The sequence below is a fragment of the Stegodyphus dumicola genome, chromosome 4, assembly GCF_044657685.1.
Source record: "Stegodyphus dumicola isolate Sdum_Otavi_A_Nest chromosome 4, ASM4465768v1".
Classification (NCBI taxonomy): Eukaryota; Metazoa; Arthropoda; class Arachnida; order Araneae; family Eresidae; genus Stegodyphus; species Stegodyphus dumicola.
The window spans coordinates 173,594,417-173,600,444 of NC_140771.1; positions in this window are offsets into that span (position 1 = coordinate 173,594,417).

Here is a 6,028-nt window from a genome sequence, read left to right on the forward strand (position 1 = left end):
AACTTCCATAAGTACATTAATTTTTACTTCCTTGTAAGAAGAAAATATTGCAATCATGAAAAATTTCAGTTGTCAAATTTCCCTGGAAATATGCATTTTGACCACTTAATGCTTCAGTTATTTCAGTTAATTAAATTATTACAGCATTTAAAAATCATTTCTTAGCTTCCAAACAATTAATTTAGAAGTCGAACAACAAAAAAGTCTTTTTGACATTGTATCTTAATTCCAAACAATATTTCAGAATATACTATCTTTTAGTCTTGCAGTCTGTATAGATGTTTATATATACTTGTTGCTCCATAAATAATTTATATTATTTTTATTATGTACATAATGAAATTTTAGTAATTATTTACTATTGCTTAAATTAAAAAGCATAACAGTTCTACAGTGAAATTTACATGCATTTTATTTCCTTCCAGTTTTCTTGTTACAAAGCAGACTAACATCCCATAAAGTCATCCACAAGACAGTGCTCCCGTGAAAAACTGCTGCTGTGTTATTTGAAGCTGAACATTTTGTTCTTGAAAGAACGTTTTCAGCTTTATGAAATTCACCTTTACCAATTTAATTTCTGTATTGATATTTACTTGTAGATATTGTAAAAGCTGTGACAATTAGTTTTCTGGAAATCAAAACTCTGCGTCATTATACTATTTTTCTGACATTATATCACTTATACTAGGGGGCTCTTCCACTAAAGCTGTTGCTGTTCCTTATGTTAGAAATATAACAGAGTCTTCCACTATCTTTCGAATAAAAATATGTTGAGAATCAATTAACACAACTGTGTTCTAAAAATTCGAAACCAGTTTCTTTTTTACAAATTTAAGAGTGACTGTTTGACAACGTTTTTAAATCATGGTTAAATGTCTATTGTTTGGAAAACTATTAATTTATTGATTCTGGTAACAGTTGTAACTGATTATTTATTGTGTTTGTGTGTCAATGTTTTTCTCTGAACTTACCCCAAAATTTATTAGATTGTAAGGGGCAAGGGAAAACTTTGATTTTGAGAACAGAAAGCTTTGTATATTACAAAAACTTAACTTTGATAATATTTAATATATCATAATTTAAATTTAATAATATTTAGTTCAAAATCTTTAAGGACTACACTAATTTTGTGTGCCATGGAATCGATTAATTTTTGAAGTTTTCTTCAGGAATAAAATGTCATGCATCTTTCACAATTTCCGAATTTCTTTAAAATTTTATTGGTGATGGTGTTTTGTTTTTTAGTTCATGCAATATGTTTTTATCTGGATTGAAGTGAGAGCGCCATGACAGAACACTTGTTGATAGTAGCATTGCAATGGCATGTTTTCTTCTGTTTATGGTAGCACTCTTCTAACACAGTGGCATCATCATCAAAATAATGAATATGTAGACATAGGTACAGATTTGTGTCATCCATGCTGAATTTTTTTTTCCCCCAAATCTGAAGAAATAGTCCATTATATCAACAGCTCTCCCCACCCCTCTTCAGGTTTTTCGCACTCATAAAATGCCCTTTGCAGAGGATTTTCACACATTTTTGTGATGATTTTGCAAAGATTTATATGTAAACAAACCTTTGAATTGTGTTTTCTAATATGTTCAGTCTAATAGCTCTTTTGTTGAACTGTCATATATCTTGATTCCCAATATAAAAGTCCTTTTCTTAAAACATCAAGGTTGATTTTATTCCACTCCTCCTTCACAATCTTCCGAAGTCCACCAATGTTTTGGGATGCTGCTTATAAAGAGCTTCTTTTAAAAGCCCATATGCATAGTAATAGATAAAAGACACATCAGGGAACTTGAGTGGGATGTATTTAAAGGGAATAGCTTCAATTTTGGTTTCATTTTTTCAAAAAATAGAGCATTAGATTTAAAGGTATAGCATGGAGCCTTATTCCGATGAAATTTGACATGGTGAAGATGTTTGGATAAAGAGATGGAATTTTTTTTTTTTTTTAAATAAGTGTTAAAACATTTTTCTGATAGTAATCCCAATTAATTTTGACATTTTTTCTACTTTTCTTATTTTAAGTTTTCTGTTATAAGAGAATCCAGTAATAACCATAAAACCTTTAAAAAATTTTCCTTTTGTTTCTCTGAACCAACATATTAAGTCTTTTTCTGTTGTAAATCGATCTTTTTCTATTGCAGTCAGATAAGTATAGTCAAGCCTCATCAACTGTAACTATATATTTCCATTTTTCACCTGCTAAATAATTTTCTTACGGCAATCTGCACATAGTCTTGCACTGAGAAACATGTTTCAGTGTTAGGCGATGGACATAATTTTTTTATTAGATTTAAATCAGATTTTATAATTTTGTTCACAGTTCCTACAGAGATATTAAAGATTTTATAATAGCTCTTGGGGGTGAGGGCTGGATTTTCCTTTAAAATATGAGATGCGACTTTAGATTTAATAAGAGCTGTATGTACTTTTGTTGGGTATGCATTTTTTACCTTTCTCCCAGTCAGATGTCAACTTTGACATTTCTTTCCATTTATATTAATTATGTCACTTATTTTATGTGTAGGAATATTAAAATCATGCTTTTCCCATCTTTTAATAATTGAATAAGAGTATTTCTCTTCGGACAGCGCAAAAATGTAGTCTTTGATCTATTGTTTATTTTTCAGTGACATTTTATAGAAAAGAATATTTTGAATTCTGCAGACTATAATCTAACCTTATTCAGGAATTTCTACCAGAGAAATTAATGTCCAAATTTCCATTCAAATGATATTAATAAAGAGTGGATAATAATAACAAATTCCATTCATTAAATTATAATCCATGTTAGGAATTATATGTGCTATTCAGTTTCACTAAAAATAAATTCCTTTCATGGAGAACATAATTAAAAAACAGAGATCAACAGGAGACATTACTGTCTAGACTGTTGTTTTAAGGATATTTCATTACATTTTTTCCTTCATAAGAGCATTTTCTCAAAAGATGTTTTTTTTTAATTACTTATATAAAGCTTACACCATTCAATTGACTATTGTGAGTATTCTTAAATAAGTGAAAATAATTTTTTCTTTTTTTTAAAAATAATATTTTTACTGTCCCCCCCCCCCAAAAAAAACCCAGCAGATTCTTGATATTCATTTGATGTTTTAGTAAAATTAATTCATGAAGTTTTTTTGGGAAGAAAATCATTTGAAGCAAATAGCAATACAATATTTCCAGCTTTTTCAATAAATTTATTCTTAAATACAAAAATAATTAACAGGAAGAAAATGATAGTAATAATTTATACAAAAATAATAAGCAGAAAGAAAGTAATAATAATTTACACAGAAAAAGTAAAATTTTTTGCAAGCATGCATTTTTTAAAGAATTTTCATAATAAAATTAAAAATAATAAATGGGATCAATCATCTACAGGATCATACACAACGTGCATGATCCTCAGCTAACTTTCGCTTTACGAGTTTCATCCATATTTTTTAATTTATTGTGCAAACTCATTAAAAAATGCATTTCATCATCGTAGATTTCTTGCGAGATCAAGTTATTATTTCATTCGGATATAATGTGCTCCTGCCTTCGATGTAACAGCGAAATCGTCCGCAGAAAGCCGCTTCGTTTTAGCTTCGCTCTGATTGGTCAACGCTATCCCAAACTCGGCGTAAAGTTAAAAGCTTAGTGGTTAAAGCCGAGTCCGTTGCCAAGGCAACCGGTCTGTGCTACGTCACAAAATCTGGTTTAGAATTCGTGGCATTATGGCGTTTATTGTCCCCGTCTGAAGAGCAGTGGCGTAGCGAGGGGGGGGGGGGCAAGGGGGTGTATGATGCCCCGGGCGCCGCTCGCAGAGGGGCGCCAAATGGTCTCCAAACAAGATTTTCATCATATCACTGTGTTTTTTTCGGGAGAGGGGGGGCGCCAAAATGGTATTTTGCCCCGGGCGCCAGTTATGCTCGCTACGCCACTGCTGAAGAGTGCTTAATTTCGGACAAAACCGGCAAAGTTCCGCAATTTTACTCATCTGATATTTCTTGTCTGTTTTTTAACAATTGTATTTTGAGTGTGAAACATTTTGCAGAAATATTTTTAGCGATGTATTGACTTTTAGCGATGCGTTTGATGGGTTGACGTTTGAATTCTTTCCTGTGTTTTAATATAAACAAATGGTAGATACTCGAGTTTTCAGCAAGAGACCCTGCCTTTATTGAAACAAACATTTCGAAATAATTTCTTCTTTTGCGAATGAAGCGGCCATAAAATATTACATGAAAAACAACTTTTTCTTTTTGGGGATATGAGTTGTTTTATGACGCTGCGCCTAAATTTGGCGATTTCAAGATCCGTTTATGTATAAATTTTTTTATTCGGAGATATGCGAATTTTTTGACGATTTTTTTTACAAACAATAATAACATTGGTAAATATAAAAATAATGATAATCTATTAAAATTGTATTTAAGAAATAGTATTAAAATAAACATTTTTTATTTTCTTCCGCCATATTTTAATGTGGCATTACTTCCCATTTTGGTGATTATTGATATTGTGATTATGAAAAGTAAAGAAGATAAATGTTGTAAAACACAGTTTCCGAAACACTTAGGGAAAAACAAAATGCTGCTATAATTATTTGAAAATTAATTTCATTTGGCTTTCATATTTTTTCATGATAATAGTTTCCCCCCCCCCCATGTAACTGTTTCAGAACATTTCAATGTGTATCAGTTTTCTGTTGAAAATTCACTTTACACTTCTTTTTATGATTTTTTTTTTTTTAATATCTTCTGGCTTTTTGCTGCTCTTACACAGTTGGTAGGGATAATTTTTCTTTCCGATTTTAGACCTTGCACCTGGGAAGGTCTGTCTATAAAAGCAAAATTTATAGGTTATTTTGAAGGCAAGATTTTCAGAATTTTTTTTTTCTCTCAGAAAAATGTGATGAAGTGAAAAGTGTATTCATGGTATTAACGCGTAATGGACATGTCATATAGGAAATTTGTGCTGAATTTCTCATCTTTTGGAGAATTTTTTGGAAAAGAGTGAAAAAAAAATTATTTTAGTTTTCTCGTTTTCATTCCAGAAGTCTTTCTCTTAACATCTTTATCTTCCCTTCAATTTCTCATATTTCTTCTAGATGCTAGTATTGAAGCAATCAAAGAAATGTAAAACCTACAATTTATTAAAAGGTTTATCAGATATGTCTCAGTGCATTATACATATCTCAGTACCTAAGTTCTATAAATTCTGCCACACTGGCTCTGACTTTGACCTTTTATCATTTCATATTTATTCTCAATACTCATATTATTAAAACAGTAAATTTGGCATTTTTTCTATATACTCTTAAGTAAAAGCAATTGTTTAGAATAAACATTTAATTAAATCTGAAAATTCTGAAGTAAAGAGGAATCTATAAATTCTGCCACACTGGCTCTGACTTTGACCTTTTATCATTTCATATTTATTCTCAATACTCATATTATTAAAACAGTAAATTTGGCATTTTTTCTATATACTCTTAAGTAAAAGCAATTGTTTAGAATAAACATTTAATTAAATCTGAAAATTCTGAAGTAAAGAGGAATTTTAGAAAAAGAAATTGGTTTTATAAAGAGAGAAAATCATTCTTCAAAGGTATATTGGTGAAACATTAACAGATTAGGAGAAGAAACCGAGCTAGTGGGATCAATGATTTGTTTATTCAAATGAACAAACTTCGAAAAAATGCTAAAGAGGAGTTGGTGTGTATTGAGAATATGGCAAAGCACACTAGGGCTATCTGCCTAAGGGGAGGGATGCCTTTCATGGAGGACATTCTAAGGGAAACTGGCTCGTATACACGTTACACATGGGGAAAACCACGAAAACGCCCATGCAGCCAGCCCCTAAAGAGAAGGAAATTGATGTAAATTAGCTAAAATACTGCAAAATTTTAAAAAGACGCATACTCATTGTTTGATGTTGTTACAATCATAAATGTATTGTAGCTTTTATTATAATAATATCATCTTAGAATCAGTATCATAAATTATAGCTGCTGTAAAAACGTCC